The sequence below is a fragment of the Oncorhynchus kisutch genome, linkage group LG19, assembly GCF_002021735.2.
Source record: "Oncorhynchus kisutch isolate 150728-3 linkage group LG19, Okis_V2, whole genome shotgun sequence".
In the NCBI taxonomy this organism is placed as follows: Eukaryota; Metazoa; Chordata; class Actinopteri; order Salmoniformes; family Salmonidae; genus Oncorhynchus; species Oncorhynchus kisutch.
The window spans coordinates 50,192,667-50,210,530 of NC_034192.2; the positions used below are offsets into that span (position 1 = coordinate 50,192,667).

Here is a 17,864-nt window from a genome sequence, read left to right on the forward strand (position 1 = left end):
TCTAGCCTTGTACTACTGTTTATGACTGTATGCAGCCTTGTAATACTGTGTTTGACTGTCTCCAGCCTTGTAATACTGTTTCTGACTGTATCCATCCTTGTACTGCTGTTTCTGACTGTATACAGCGTTGTAATACAGTTTCTGACCCCCCTCTCCAGCCTTGTAATACTGTTTCTGACTGTATCCAGCCTTGTAATACAGTTTCTGACTGTCTCCAGCCTTGTAATACTGTTTCTGACTGTATCCAGCCTTGTAATACTGTTTCTGACTGTATCCAGCCTTGTAATACTGTTTCTGACTGTATCCAGCTTTGTAATACTGTTTCGGACTTTCTCCAGACTTGTACTACTGTGTCTGACTGTATCTAGCCTTGTACTACTGTTTCTGACTCTTTTTCCAGCCTTGTAATACTGTTTCTGACCATATCCAGCCTTGTAATTCTGTTTCTGACTGTCTCCAGCTTTGTAATACTGTTTCTGACAATATCCAGCCTTGTAATTCTGTTTCTGACTGTCTCTCCAGCCTTGTAATACTGTTTCTGACTGTATCTAGCCTTGTACTACTGTTTCTGACCATTTTTACAGCCTTGTAATACTGTTTCTGACCATATCCAGCCTTGTAATTCTGTTTCTGACTGTCTCCAGCTTTGTAATACTGTTTCTGACAATATCCAGCCTTGTAATTCTGTTTCTGACTCTCTCTCCAGCCTTGTAATACTGTTTCTGACTGTATCCAGCCTTGTAATAATGTTTCTGACTGTATCCAGCCTTGTAATACTGTTTCTGACTGTATCCAGCCTTGTAATACTGTTTCTGACTGTATCCAGCCTTGTACTACCGTTGTTTGACTGTATCTAGCCTTGTACTACTGTTTATGACTGTATCTAGCCTTGTACTACTGTTTATGACTGTATGCAGCCTTGTAATACTGTGTTTGACTGTCTCCAGCCTTGTAATACTGTTTCTGACTGTATCCAGCATTGTACTACTGTTTCTGACTGTATCCAGCGTTGTAATACAGTTTCTGACTCTCTCTTCAGCCTTGTAATACAGTTTCTGACTGTCTCCAGCCTTGTAATACTGTTTCTGACTGTATCTAGCCTTGTACTACTGTTTCTGACTGTATCTAGCCTTGTAATACTGTTTTTGACTGTATCCAGCTTTGTAATACTGTTTCTGACTGTATCCAGTCGTGTAATACTGTTTCGGACTGTATCCAGCCTTGTAATACTGTTTCTGACTGTATCCAGCCTTGTAATACTGTTTCTGATTGTCTCCAGCTTTGTAATACTGTTTCTGACTGTATCCAGTCGTGTAATACTGTTTCTGATTGTCTCCAGCTTTGTAATACTATTTCTGACTGTATCCAGCCTTGTAATACTGTTTCTGACTCTGTCCAGCCTTGTAATACTGTTCCTGACTGTCTCCCGACTTGTACAAACCTTGTTTGACTGTATCTAGCCTTGTACTACTGTTTTTGACTGTATCTAGCCTTGTACTACTGTTTATGACTGTATCCAGCCTTGTAATACCGTTTCTGACTGCCTCTAGACTTGTACTACTGTGTCTGACTGTATCTAGCCTTGTACTACTGTTTCTGACTATTTTCCCAGCCTTGTAATACTGTTTCTGACTGTATCCAGCCTTGTACTACTGTTTCTGACTGTATCCAGCATTGTAATACTGTTTCTGACTCTGTCTCCAACCTTGTAATACTGTTTCTGACTGTATCCAGCCTTTTAATGCAGTTTCTGACTGTATCCAGCCTTGTACTACTGTTTATGACTGTATCCAGCCTTGTAATACTCTTTCTGACTGTATCCAGCCTTATAATGCAGTGTCTGACTGTATCCAGCCTTGTAATACTGTTTCTGACTGTATCCAGCCTTGTACTACCGTTGTTTGACTGTATCCAGCCTTGTAATACTGTTTCTGACTGTCTCCAGCTTTGTAATACTGTTTCTGACTGTATCCAGTCGTGTAATACTGTTTATGACTGTATCCAGCCTTGTAATACTGTTTCTGACTGTATCCAGCCTTGTAACACTGTTTCTGACTGTCTCCAGCTTTGTAATACTGTTTCTGACTGTATCCAGCTGTGTAATACTGTGTCTGACTGTATCTAGCCTTGTAATGCTGTTTCTGAATGTATCCAGCCGTGTAATACTGTTTCTGACTGTCTCCAGCCTTGTACCGCTGTTTCTGGCTGTTTCTCGCCTTGTAGTACTGTTTCTGAATGTAACCAGCCTTGTACTACTGTTTCTGACTGTTTCCAGCCTTGTAATACTGTTTCTGTATGTATCCAGCCTTGTAATACTGTTTCTGTATGTATCCAGCCTTGTAATACTGTTTCTGACTGTGTCCAGCCTTGTAATACTGTTTCTGACTGTATCCAGCTGTGTAATACTGTGTCTGACTGTATCTAGCCTTGTAATGCTGTTTCTGAATGTATCCAGCCGTTTAATACTGTTCCTGACTGTCTCCAGCCTTGTACCGCTGTTTCTGGCTGTTTCTCGCCTTGTAGTACTGTTTCTGAATGTATCCAGCAGTGTAATACTGTTTCTGACTGTTTCCAGCCTTGTACTACTGTTTCTGACTCTATCCATTCTTGTAATAGTGTCTCTGACTCTGTTTCTAGCCTCGTAATAGAGGGCAACATCAAAGACTGTCCGGCTGCCGTGACAACAGCCCAGGATGAGACATACAGACCAGGCAAACCTCCTAATTGGCCAGTGCACTCGCAGGGCACAGCTTCCTTATCCCCAGACTGACTGAGGCAGACCAGAGAAAAGATCAGCAAATAGCAGATAAATATGAAAGCAGTGAGAGCTTTTCTTTGACATTATTGCCTGGCTCAGGCCGGCACAAAAGGAAAGGTATAAAGGGTGCAGAGGTTTAGTCGTGATGGGGGGTTATTGAAAATATTGAAAACCAGAAGCAGGATGATGTAGCAGGCAGCCTTGCTACTTGGCACAGGAAATTGATTCTGGCCCCAGTGAGCATGAGGCCCTCTATCACGTGTCGTGGCAGCAACAGAAAAGCTGGTTGGTCATGCGGTCAAGCGCTGCCATCGATAAAGTAGACTCTTTTCCCCTAACAACAGCAGCAGAGACCGCGGCATCAAGATGATAAGGCCTGGCAAGAGCTGCTTTTGAGCAAATATCATATATGTTTTGTAAATCTTTCAATACTACATTTACATTTTTGTTATTTAGCAAACACTCTTATTCAAAGTGACTTAAGAAGTCGCAAAACCTAGAATACTAACGTAGAAACTAAAAGCAATGTTCAATTGACTTTGTATTAACCAAAATGGCTGCCATTGCTGTGTTTTTTTTAAGATGCTCACAATAGTAGAGAGAGTCTGTGTGTAGTTTCCAGTAGAACAACACAATTATAGCTGAGCGAGACACTGCAGTTCAAAATGGCCTACGCACAGATTGGAGCCTTCGGGATAGATTTCAAGTCAGTGATTATCCTCAACAAAACTCCTTCGGCTATCAATAGGAGCCAACGAAATTGCCACTCTAGCTATTCCTTCAGCTCTTACGGGTGAAATATGTGTGGATTTTTTTTTCATTCCATTGTAGTGTCTGGCAGTAGTGGAAGGAGGCATGTCTAGGAGGATTTAGAGAGGAGAAAATACATTAGTAAGTAAAATGAGGATTGGTCTATAGACGATTTGGCTGTATGGTGAATCTACCTCAGGTGAGGATTAAAATAAACTGGCCTGCTCTGCAGAATGGGGATTGCGGTCCATCAAGTTATTCAGCCCCTCATCCTGACTAGAGTTAAGCTAGGTAAGAGGACCTGCTAAATCATGACTCATGCTTGGCTAACAACATTAAGGCAATCACTCCATCGAGGCTATGCTAACATAGCACCTGTGCTAGTTTTATGGACCCAGTATCACTCTACCTATGCTAATCCAGCTAGCATTCACTGCATTAGGCTTAATAGAATCCTTTCTATGCTAGTCATTGTAATTGAACAAACCTGGGCTGGCTAAAGTACCGTTTAGCCACTAAACTCTTCATTAATTGAGATGAGCACTAATCTGTGTGACTTAAAACATTCAGGGGGGCATAATATTAACCAAAAGTATGTCACTAAAACACCTTTAAAATTATATTAGTTAAAGCACGCCTTTTCAAAAGTATGTATTTCGTTGAAGTCTTAGAGCGGTATTCAATTAGCTGTTCAGTCAGTGTAAATTGAATGCTGATATGTCACACCAAAAACAAGATATCTTTTTAGTAAAAGACTAAAGTGGTGAAGTTCAGTAGGAAGAGACCTTGCAGACATTAATGCTTTCACTGAAGAGTTACACATCAATCTGTTTTATTTAAGAGAGGGTGACACAGGTCCATTTCTGCTTTGTATCGATTTCCAATGTATTTCTTTTCCCGGGCCTTGTTTGAGCCTGCGGGGAACTTATATAATTACATTTAGAGATAGGGTACAGAACTCTCTGAGTAAACTGTAGAATAAAGTGTGTGTGTGTGTGTGAGAGATTCTTGCTCTGTCAGGTAACTGGGCAGCAATTCCCCAAACACACCCCACTGCGTACCCCCTACCCGGGCCCCCGTTTCCATGGCAATCCCAGTAGAGCGCCCCAGCGGGACGGCAATATAAACAGAGTCGACTCAAACCACTGGAGATCGGGTGGTGTGTGTGTGTGCGTTATAACAAAGCCCAGAGAACTCCTCCTAGCATCTCCACTCTCAACATTGACCCTCTCGCCTTCTGAGATTCCATAACCCCCTGAGCCCCCAGTCTCTCGCCGCCACGCTGGAGAGAGGGTGGCGTGTGAGACTCTCTTTTCCTGGACCTCTCTCACAACAACAAAAACAACCCATTCGATTCTTCACTGTCTCCCTGGAGGTGAGCGCTTTCTTAGCAACCGCAGCAGTGGCTAACTCCCTGAACGCTCAGAGATGGCTGGCCCAATGCTCAGGGACAGTGACCCAGAGCTCCGCGAGCTAGCCAGCCATCTGTCCTGTAGATGCTGGAGTAGCCAGCCAGACACCCAGGGACAGCTTCTGGCGCTAGGGGAGGTAACTAATGGTATGCCTGGAGATATGGGACACTCCACCTACACCCCTGGAGAAGGCTAGATATGTCCGAGCCTTCTAACAAGTCCATGGGGCTTCTAAAAGTGATATTCACCTGGAAAGATTTTCAGATCCCCATTAGCACATCAACACATAATTTTACATAATAGTCCTATTCAATGTATACTTTACTTGAAGTCGAGGATTCAGTACGTTATAATCAAACAATCTGGAATGCTCTCTTTGAAAGTACAGTTTAATAAATGTATGCATATTTCTTAATCCAACATATTTGAATAAAACTCCTATGTTCCCCTTATAAAAAGCATTGATAACTCAAATTTTAGGCTAATAGTTTTATATCCTAATTCATGCCACAGGGATTTGTTGATCCGTTTGCTACATATAACTACATTAATGCCGGACTCTCATGTTTCCTTATTCAGACCGCAGGAAAATCTAACTCCCATTCCCTTTCTGAGATGCCAATTTAAGCACATTGCACGATAATAACCAGGAGACACAGAAATGTAATACTCATATTTCCCTGCCCTAACGATATTAAAGAGGAGGGCTCGTATTTTTCCTCATCGGTGAGGGTTCTCGCACTGTTTTTCTGACTGGGGACACAGGAGAATTGAACGGACGGCATGTGGTCAGGCTCCGGCGAGGTTGGGGGGGGGCGGGGGGGGGCCTCAGGAGATGGAAGAGAGACCACAGAGGAATCGATGGACTGAAATAACAATGAGAGCTCAAGGCCAGTGAAGGAGGAACCCAGAGAGAGGCAGAGAGAGAGAGAGAGAGAGAGAGAGAGAGAGAGAGAGCGGGACAACGTCCTAAATAGTAGGCCAGTTGAGTATGCAAAAAAAAGAAGGTTTAAATGTATGCAACATTCCGAAAATAGAGTACTTTAAATGCCCAGAAGTCATAGTCATTTCGGTTTTGACAACAGCTGATCAATTAGATATTATTGTCTTATTGAAATCAACAGCAGAAAACAACACAATCACGCAAGGCACATTCTTAGTATGTGAAAATCGTATGTTTAATAGTATATGACATTTCAGAAAATAAGTATGGTAATGATGCCAGGATGCCAGGACTTTTCCACAATGCATTGGAAGAGGTGGGCTACGAATTAAAGGCCCTAGTTCTCTTCAAGTAGCCAACAACGAAACTAGGGAAGTTAATTGGGAAGCTTTTGCGGTGGTGTTCAAATGTAGGCTAAGTCGTTTTTGTTCTCCTTAAAATGATCACTAGTATTGCATCTTTGAAAAAAGTATTTTTTTGTAAATCTTTTTACCCATAGTGGATTTCTGTTTTCTCACTAGTGTTTCTTGTTTTCTTGGCCTTCGTCAGGGCTTTTAAACTAAATACTAAACCATCTTTCGATTTCTGCACGTGTCGGCACTGGGGACCTGGGATGTGGCTGCGTTATTGGTGTCATGTTAATCAGGCCCTTTCATTTCAACACATGGATTGTTTTAGTTTTGTAGGCGTGGCTACCTACAACTTTTATTCAAAGTTCAGAGAAATTTATGAAATTAGAATTGAGCATTATCAGGCTGGTGTATGGGATACATGTCTGTTGAATTTGGAAAAATCCACCCGCACTCGGCCCCGCCCCACCTACTCAGCCAATCAGGAGCCAACTGATTTGTGGCCGTGGCATACTGCATACTTTTTACCAAACGTGCTAAATGGTATGCAACGATGAGTAAATAAAATGCAGTATCTAAGTATCTAGTACGTCAGTATGGATATTTGCACACGGCCAGTGAAGGGCAGCGATATGACATACAATACTGCTTCATCTAGGTAGTATACAGAGAGACATTAAGACAAGAGAGCAAAAGAGAGGACAGAAATAGAGGTAAGGAATAATAGAGAAAGAGAGAGAGAGAGACAGAGAGAGAGAGAGACAGAGAGACAGAGAGAGAGAGAGAGAGAAATGAAAATAGAGAAAGAAAGAGAGAGAGAGAGACAGAGAGAGAGAGAGACAGAGAGACAGAGAGAGAGAGAAATGAAAATAGAGAAAGAAAGAGAGAGAGAGAGAGAGAGAGAGAGAGAGAGAGAGGGTGGAGACAGTGAAAGAGAGAAAGAGAAAGAGAGAGAGATAGAGGAGGGAAGGGTGGAGAGATAGAGAGAGGAGGGAAGGGTGGAGAGATAGAGAGAGGGGGAATAGTAGAGAGAGCGGGATAGCGAGATTCTGTCAGACCTGGTCCCTGACAGTAAATCTTAGTAAGACAAAAACAATGGTGTTCCAAAAAAGGTCCAGTTGCCAGGACCACAAATACAAATTCCATCGAGGCACCGTTGCCCTAGAGCACAAAATAAACTATATATACTTTGGCTTAAACATCAGCAACACAGGTAACTTCCGCAAAGCTGTGAACATGCTTAGACACAAGACAGGAAGGGCCTTCTATGCCATCAAAGGATCAGAAAATTTGACATACCAATTAGAATCTGGCAAAAAATACTTGAATCAGTTATAGAACCCATTGCCCTTTATGGTTGTGAAGTCTGGGGTCCGCTCACCAACAAATAATTCACAAAATGGGACAAACACCAAATTGAGACTCTGCATGCAGAACTCTGCAAAAACATCCTCTGTGTACAACGTAAAACACCAAATAATGCATGAAGAGCAGAAATAGGTCGATACCCCCTAATTATCAAAATCTAGAAAAGAGCCGTTAAATTCTACAACCACCTAAAAGGAAACGATTCCCAAACCTTACATAACAAAGCCATCACCTACAGAGAGATGAACCTGGAGAAGAGTCCTCTAAGCAAGCTGGACCTGAGGCTCTGTTCACAAACACAACAGACTCCAGAGAGCCTCAGGACAGCAACACAATTAGACCCAACCAAATCATGAGAAAACAAAAATATAATTTCTTGACACATTGGAAAGAATTAACAAAAAAAACAGTGGAAACTAGAATGCTATTTAGCCCTAAACAGACAGGACACAGTTGCAGAATACCTGACCAATGTGACTGACCCAAACTTAAGGAAGCATTGACTATGTACAGACTCAGTGCACGCTGCCCACAAAATTAGGTGGAAACTGAACTGCACTTTCTAACCTCCTGCCAAATGTATGACCATATTAGAGACACATATTTCCTTCAGATTACACAGATCCACAAAGAATTTGAAAACAAACCCAATTTTGATCAACTCCTGTCATGACTGGCCTGTTCATGTCAGATTACTGTGGACCATAATCCTGCAGAGACATCTCTCACAACCACCAGTGAGGGAGAGATCCAGAGGTATGGAAGAATATGTACAATGTACACGCCATTGTACATATTAAAGCAGCAGACAAAATCCCTTTATCCTCTCAATATGGAGGAATGGAATGTTTGATGGTGTCATACCCTGACCTTAGAGAGCTGTTTTATTTCTCTATTTGGTTAGGTCAGGGTGTGATGTGGGGTGGGCATTCTATGTTTTGTTTTCTATGTTTCTTTATTTCTATGTTCTGGCCGGGTATGTTCTCAATCAGGGACAGCTGTCTATCGTTGTCTCTGATTGGGAATCATACTTAGGTAGCCCTTTTTCCCTCCTTTCAGTGTGGGTAGTTATCTTTGTTAGTGGCACTATAGCCCTGTAAGCTTCACGGTTGTTTTTCATTTGTTGTTTTGTTGGCGACATTTACGAAAATGAAGGGAAATGTACTCTCATCACGCTGCAATTTGATCTACTTCTTATGACGGCCGTGACAGAACTAACCACAACCAAGGGACCAAGCAGCATGGCCAGGAGGAGCAGGGATCCTAGGCCCGGGAGAGGAGAGAATGGAGGACATCTTGGACATGGGAGGAGGTTATGGCAGGGGACAAGACCCTGCCATGGAAACAGGCTGAAGTAGCGAGGGAGGAACGACTTCGCTACCAGGAGTCACGGCAATGGAGCAGTCACAAGAGGCAGTTTTGGGGGGCACACAAGGAGTTTGGCTGAGTCAGGTTGGAAACCTGAGCCAACTCCCTGTGCTTACCGTGGTGAGCATCATACTGGTCAGGCACCGTGTTATGCGGTGGAACACAGGTTGTCCCCAGTGCGCGTACACAGCCCGATGCACTACATTCCAGCTCCCCGAATTGGCCGGGCTAGAGTGGGCATCCAGCCAGGTCGGAGGGTGCCGGCTCAGCGCGTCTGGCCGCCAGTATGTCTCTACAGCCCAGGATATCCTGCGCTGGCTCTGCGCACTGTGTCTCTGGTGCGTCTCCACAGCCCAGTGTGTTCTGTGCCTGCACCCCGCACGTGCAGGACCAAAGTAACCATCCAGCCAGGACGGGTTGTGCAGGCTCTACGCTCGAGACCTCCAGTGCGCCTCCACGGCCCAGTGTATCCTGTGCCCACTCCCAGAGCCAGGCCTCCTGTATGTCTTCCCAGCCTGGTGAGTCCTGTGCCTGCTCCCAGAGCAAGGCCTCCTGTGTGTTTCTCCAGCCCAGTGATGATCCATGGCACAAAGCCTCCAACGATGGTCTCCAGTCCGGAGCCTACAGCGACGGCCTCTGGTCCGGAGCCTCCAGTGACGGCTTCTAGTCCGGAGCCTCCAGCGACGGTCTCCAGTCCGGGGCCCGCAACGAGGGTGCCCACTCCAAGGCCCGCAACGAGGTTCCCCAGTCCGGGGTCGGAGGTGAGGGTCCCCACACCAGAGGCGCCACCAAAGCAGGGTGAGCCAGAGGTGGAGCGGGGTTTACGTCCCGCACCAGAGCCACCACCACGGATAGATGCCCACACGGACCCACCGCTATAGGTTCAGGTTTTGCGGCACCTTTGGGGGGGGTACTGTCACGCCCTGACCTTAGAGAGCCATTTTATTTCTCTATTTGGTTAGGTCAGGATGTGGGGTGGGCATTCTGTTTTCTGTTTCTTTATTTCTATGCTTTGGCCGGGTGTGGTTCTCAATCAGGGACAGCTGTCTATCATTAGGTAGCCCCTTTTCCCTCCTTTCAGTGTGGGTAGTTATCTTTGTTAGTGGCACTATAGCCCTGTAAGCTTCACAGTTGTTTTTTGTTTGTTGTTTTGTGGTGACATTTACTAAAATAAAAGGGAAATGTACGCTCACCACACTGCACTTTGGTCTACTTCTTTCAACGGCCGTGGCAGATGGGCCTATGGAGAACCTACCTCAGAACAATAACATGCAATAAATGGACTTTTGGACAATATGTTTCGACAGCCAAAATGGTAGTAACGACGATAGATGTAATATGAAAATTAATGTTGTTTTTGTTATGTTATAAAAAGATGAATGACGATGTTATAACAAAAACATTGAAGAGTTTTCACAATATGTACCTGATGTTTGCATACTGTATGCTGTGTGGAAAATGTCCAGATCAAAGAGAATGTTTTTGTAAAGATGAAATGTGAAGTTAGTTGTCTAAATTGGATCTGAGTAAAATCCAGACCTTGCCTCATAACTAGTTACGCCCAGAAAACTTGCCCTACAGGCAGAAACGCCCATTTCTGGTATAAAACATGTGCGTTAAGAATGAACATTTCAGACTTGGTGACCAAGCGCTGCAGCCAAAGACTGAGTAGTCAGCAACCCCAAAACACAACGCGAGGTTGAAGAAGACAAAGGAACCTTTAAACAATCAATGCTACGGATGAGTAGTTGTGTCTAAGAGGATGAATTCAAGCAAGGACCACCAGGTTATTCTCTCCAAGGAATCGTGTGTCTACACTGCTTTCATTCCCACGCTGGAAACACCTATATGACTGATTAGCCGTCCTCAGAAGACCCCTCTTTCAGAATAAGGGCGAGGAAACAGACCACTAAGAAAAAGAACACTGACATCGTGTGGACAATCAGAGAGTTACACCCGGTAACAACAGAAGTGTCACCATCAGAGGAGAAGTGGGAATTCTGTCCTCGAGGAGATATCCCATCGGAGACCTTCGACACGTAATGACATCATTATAGTCTGACCCATAAGAGCGGCAGTTCGGGGCAAGTTTAGGGCTAAACTAAGCATAGTTTACAAATGTACCCAGGAGTGCTTTTCTCTCGTGTACTCTCTCTTTCGAAATCCCAATTTTGTGTAACACGTGTCATATTGTGTTTGCCCGCTAGGGACCAGTTTCATTGTACTAAGTTCAATTGCCTAGACTGTGCTTGTGTATGTGTAGCTTATATTATAAGTTTAACTTGTTAGTAGATACATAAAATAATCAACTCAATTGGTTTGGTATGGACTTATTTAGTTGGTCTCGGGTTTGAGAAAGAGAGAAAGAGAGAAAGAGGAGGGAAGGGTAGAGAAAGATAGAGTTGAGGAAAGGGTAGAGAGAGAGAGAGAGAGTGGAGGGAAGGGTAGAGAGAGAGAGAGAGAGAGAGAGAGGAGGGAAGGATAGACAGGAAGAGAGAAAGAGAGAGGAAAGAAGTTGTGTAGAGCTAGATTTACTGGGACAGGGGGTGGGGTTTATGGGATAGGGGGTGGGGTTTATGGTCTATTTGGTGGGTTATCTGGGATAGGGGGTGGGGTTTATGCACAAAACTTTACCACCATCTCAAATTGATTGGTTGTTTTCTCAGAGAGAGAGAGACAAGTGGGTGAATGGCTCACTAGACCTATGGTAAATAGCCACTATATACTCCTTTCATGCTTTGTTATCACCCTGAGTATGAAACTATGCATCAATCCTAAGGTCTGTAAATGTTCTTATCTCGCCACAAAAGGAGGTGGTAAAATAAAACCAGACTATAAAGCTCTGAAAAAACTCTGGTTACTTCTAACAAATGAGCTGTACAGTATATTCTAACAACGTAATCCATTTCTCCCTTCAACTTGATGCTCTGAGTGATTTATTCAAAGTATCAGATCCATTGGTCTGAAATCAGCGGATCCAAACGTTTCGCAAGCGGTGAATCAGCATTGGTCTGGCATTGCCAAGTTTGGCTCATTGATTTGTATTGCTTGAGCCAGTGTCCTTGTGCTGGCTAGTGTAGGGTAGACAAGTGTACTTTAAAGAGGCAATCTGCAGTTGCTATATTCATTTTTGGACTTATAAATGAATGATATGTACCCATTGATTCTTGAAGAATATAACTTCTAAATGCCTCATGAGCTTAGTTCAACTGTCATACCCCATCAGAACTACAAATATAATCTTGTTTTACTCCATTATTTGCAAACAAAGTCACTGTAACAAACACTGCATAGCCTCAACACAAAGCATATAACTACAATGTTGATATCCTGGATGGTAAGTCTTTGCATCCATAGCTCTGTCTATCAGCCACATCCATATGCTTTTTACCGAAACAGGAGTGGGGATCGTGTTTTGTTATTGTTTCAATTGCTGATTGCCGCTTTACGAGTTGGCTCCAACCCTGTCCTCTGTACTCAATTACATTATGCAGCATGTATGACCTTTACTAGAGAACCTGTAGGCCTGTCCATTCTGTCACAGACATGCACCCAGACACAGACATGAAATCAGACACAGACATGCACCCAGACACAGACATGCACCCAGACACAGACATGCACCCAGACACAGACATGCACCCAGACACAGACATGAACCCAGACACAGACATGAACCCAGACACAGACATGAACCCAGACACAGACATGCACCCAGACACAGCCATGAACCCAGACACAGCCATGAACCCAGACACAGCCATGAACCCAGACACAGACATGAACCCAGACACAGACATGAACCCAGACACAGACATGAACCCAGAGACAGACATGAACCCAGACACAGACATGCACCCAGACACAGACATGCACCCAGACACAGACATGAACCCAGAGACAGACATGAACCCAGACACAGACATGCACCCAGACACAGACATGAACCCAGAGACAGACATGAACCCAGACACAGACATGAACCCAGACACAGACATGAACCCAGAGACAGACATGAACCCAGACACAGACATGAACCCAGACATATCACCATAATCAGGACTATAATTATTGACTCAGTTGATAAAGAAGAGCAGAAAAGACTGTATAAAATAAATAATACAAATACTGAACTATATTGTATTCACAACAAATGAGTGCATTATATTATGTTATTATTTTATACTAAAAACTATTTATAAAAACAAATGTAAAAAAATATGGTTATTATCCAGTCTTTTTTGCTCATTTTATCAACGGCGACAATTATTTTGACCCGACACACACACACACACACACACACACACACACACACACACACACACACACACACACACACACACACACACACACACACACACACACACACACACACACACAGTTGTTGTCGTTGGCAGAAATGCAGATCTCAGCACTCCTAGCTGTTCTACATCAGTTGTAGGGAGCCTGTCCGCCACGCTGCAATTTACTGCTGCAGCCATGGAACCATTGGGGGGGGGGGGCTGACACACACAAGCACAAACACACCCTCTGCCTCGACAGGAGTGCAGCAGGCCACCGCAGATAAGCACAAATAAACAAAAGCTCCAGCTAAATAAATCATCCCCTCTCTTTCCCTCTCTTGCTCCATCCCTCTTTCTTTCATTCCTCTCCCTATGCAGGCAAGCAGGCAGGCAGGCAGCCAGCAGCCCGACCCAGGGCAAGGGGACATGCATCACCCAGGCAGAATTAGGAGACCGGAGGGCAGAGGGGGCTGAAGAGTAGCACAGAATTGTCTTAGCCTGAGACACAGCACTCAATACTGCAGGGCACAGGGCCTTGACACGTCCAATCACCCCCACATGCCCATCCCCCCTGGAGGGTGGCGGGGTGAGATGAGGTCTCGGCTATGGGGAGGGCGGGTGTGTGTAGTTGTGAGTAAAAGTACAGCACAAGGGCCCTCCATAACAGATGGCTATACAGCCACACTATTCCCCAGTGATTGCATGGAGCCTGTAATCCACTGGACTGGAATATACACACAAACACTGTTCATCCAGTGAATATGCAATCATTATAATAAACATTGCTGGCATTGGCAGTACTCACAAGACTGTCTCGACTGGCATTCAGCATTACTGGGTAATTCAATGTCTGCCTAGGTAAGCAGGACGTCCTTCAAAACTGGCCACTAGGGGCAACGGTGAGCACTATTACCATCAAGTAGGCCAGGATGTTGCTAGGGCACTGTGGACGGGGATGATGGATGTTGCAAGGGCTCTGTCGTACAGGGATGGTGGATGTTGCTATGGCGCTATGGAAGGGGGTGGGTGATGTTGCTAGGGCGTTTGGGACGGGGATGGTGGAAGTTGCTAGGGCGTTGTGGACGGGGATGGTGGATGTTGAAAGGGGGCTGTCGTACAGGGATGGTGGATGTTGCTATGGTGCTAAGGATGGGGATGGTGGATGTTGCTAGGGCGTTGTGGATGGGGATGGTGGATGTTGCTAGGGTGCTGTGGACGGGGATGGTGGATGTAGCTAGGACGCTGTGGATGAGGATGGTGGATGGGCATAAACTGGAAGCTCCAACTCTGAGAGTCGCGTGTTCAATCCCAGTTCTAGGCACTTGCATATTTTGGTTTGTTTTAACCCTATACCAAACATGAACCCTTAGCTTAACGGATTCACCTTAACACGCCTCAACTGGATCTATAACATTTTTGAAGAAAAAAAACAACACTTTTTTTAACCATCACAAAATGGACATTGTACGATTTCTCGTGAAGTACTATAGATAAATGTCTGCTTCTATTAAGCCTTACACCCTAGGCTTATGTACTTTGATGTGAGGCGGTCAAATTAGCGCTGTATTACCGTTTTTGACCTTTAATTCCACAAAATGTGCATTAACTCAAAGAGGGTTGTGGCCTTGACGTCATCTTGTTTTGGGGCTAAAAGTACATTTGGCTACCCCTGTGCTCACCGAATTTTGCCTTCAAAGTCTGTTCCGTTTCCGAGAAACTGCCATGTCCATTTGGTGATGAAATGTCCATTTACCATATTTAGCCAGTCTCCATCTGGTGGAATTTTCAGGGAACAGCAGGAAAAAGTCAAAAAATGTTAAATGTTATATCGCGGAAACGATGTGTCCTGGAAACTTGTTGACTTCCCAGATGGCCGGGCCCTGAGGGACGACCTGATGCCTTCTGCCTATTTTAACTCTTACCTTAACCCTTACCTTAACTCTTACCTTAACCTTAACCCTTACCTTAACCCTTACCTGAACCCTTACCTTAACCTTAACCCTTACCTTAACCATTCAGAATTAATGCCTAAACTTAAGCTTAGAAATGTGACGTTTACGGACAAACGTTGGATTCTGCAGTGAGACACACACACACAAACACACAGACACGCACACACACACACACAAGCACCTTCCCTTCCGCCTGGATATGTTGTCTTCATTTACAAAGATATTGGCTTGCAAGAATATCCCAGCAAGTGTCTCAGTTCAGTACAGTGTTTATCACAGCTGTGGGCCACTGCTTACAGCATTATATAATGTATGTGTGTGTGTGTGTGTGTGTGTGTGTGTGTGTGTGTGTGTGTGTGTGTGTGTGTGTGTGTGTGTGTGTGTGTGTGTGTGTGTGTGTGTGTGTGTGTGTGTGTGTGTGTGTGTGTGTGTGTGTGTGTGTGTGTGTGTGTGTGTGTGAGAGAGAGAGAGAGAGAGAAATAGAGGAATAGAGAGAGACTTGTGAATTTTGTGTCTGCTGGTATGTGTGTACAAACATAATGTTATTTGTGAATAGGATTGATGGTGCCATATCCATCGTCTGCCTCTGTGTGTGTGTTCACTTGCCGCTTGCTCCTCTGTACTTATCAAATCACATTTTATTGGTCACATACACATATTTAGCAGATGTTTTTGCGGGTGTAGCGAAATGCTTGTGCCTATGTATATGTGTGTGTGTGAGAGAGAGTTTCCCTTCAGCCGGCCCTTCTAAGGGCGAAGTAGCTGTGGCTGTGGTTACGCTGGGAGCCCCTGACAGCTGCAGGGGGCCTGGGGTTTGACCCACTGCCAGCCCCATCATAGGCTGCTCATTTGGAGACAGGGAGAGGGGAGAGAGGCGCCCTGAGCAGGCCCTAGAGAGCCCTTCAGAGGCAGCAGGGAGTGGGGAGAAAGGAGCCTAGAGCTGAGGGACAGAGGGATGGTGGGGTTTGGAGGGTGGGATAGAGACATGAAGGCACACAGCCACCACAACCCAGGAGAGGAGAGGAGAGGAGAAGAGAAGAGGAGAGGAGAGGAGAGGAGAGGAGAGGAGAGGAGAGGAGAGGAGAGGAGAGGAGAGGAGAGGAGAGGAGAGGAGAGGAGAGGAGAGGAGAGGAGAGGAGAGGAGAGGAGAGGAGAGGAGAGGAGAGGAGAGGAGAGGAGAGGAGAGGAGAGGAGAGGAGAGGAGAGTGAAAGGATGAGAAAGTGAGAGGAAAGGGAGAAAGATAGAGATACACAGATAAAGAGAGAGATATAGAGAGATATAGACATAGAGAGACACAGAGAGAGACACAGATACAGACAGAGAGAGAGAGAGATAGACATGGAGAGACACTGACAGAGAGAGAAATATACAAAGAGACACACACAGAGATAGACAGAGAGACACACGGAGATAGAGAGACACACAGTGAGAGACAGACAGACAGAGAGATACAGATAGACACAGTGATAGTCAGAGAGACACAGTGAGAGACAGACACACATTGAGGGACAGTGAGAGACACAGTGAGAGACAGTGAGAAAACTAAGTTTAAGAGAGAGAGGGAATATTTCGGTAGGTCTGAAATTCCAATTTGGGAGAACATGTCATCTGTTCTGAAGAAATGAGTCACAGGGCTTTGCACAGTGGCATTCCATGGGAACATTGGTTCTGTGGGGACACATTTTTGTGGCGCGGGGACAAGGGCCAGGGGCAGGGCAGCCCTTCAGCTCTGTGGGAAACATGGGTCGGCAGTGCTCTGTGGGAAACATGGGTCGGCAGTGCTCTGTTGGAAATATGGGTTGGCAGTGCTCTGTGGGAAACATGGGTCGGCAGTGCTCTGTGGGAAACATGGGTCGGCAGTGCTCTGTGGGAAAGGTTCCACACGGCGTGGCCTGCCTTTGATTAGCGCTCCACTTCCTGTCTTCCCTCCACCCCCCCCACTGTGTCCACCCATCATCCCAATCCTCCCACTCCTTTCTCTCCCCTCTCGTTACCTCAGTCCCTCATTCCCCAATTTCCTCTCCTCCCTCTTGTTGTGGACTTAGAGAGTGAGGAGGGGATGTGATGGAGGGGGTTTACAGGACAAATGTCAAAGAGCAAAGACCCCCATAGGAACCAAAAAACAACAAAATAGGCACATGAACAGATGGTGGTGTTGCGCTCCACTGACGTGCCCACCACTGTGACCTAATGACCTGAATGGCTCCTTCCTCTCTTTTTCCATCTCTCCCTCTCAGTGGTTCATCCCCTAAAGATTGTCTGTTCATTCGTTCGTTTATCATGGGAAATGCCTTTGAGGGTTGGTGGACATTTAAAAACAAGAGAAAGGCTGAATTTTGTGAAATGTACCCAGGACACGTTTTTTCAGTTGAGAGAAAACATGTTGGAGTTGTTTTTATCAGGATGTTGGTTTGAGTGCAGTAGACCAGACTGTTGAGTGAAATACACAGTCAACTATTCCCAACAGCTGGAATAGGCGCACCAACCGAACAGTGGTGTAAAGTACTTAAGTAAAAATACGTAAAAGTACTACTTAAGCAGTTTTTGGGGTATCTGTACTTTACTATTTATATTTTGGTCAACTTTTACTTTAACTTCACTACATTCCTAAAGAAAATTACATACTTTCTACTCCGTACATTTTCCCTGACACCCAAAAGTACTTGTAACATTTTGAAG

At 44.8% G+C, this 17,864-nt stretch overlaps 1 protein-coding gene across 3 annotated transcripts in view; it reads right to left on the reverse strand.

Moving 5' to 3' along the window:
• LOC109864935 (protocadherin-1) overlaps positions 1-17,864 on the reverse strand; it is a 372,821-nt gene that overhangs the window by 116,855 nt on the left and 238,102 nt on the right. The window lies entirely within an intron of this gene.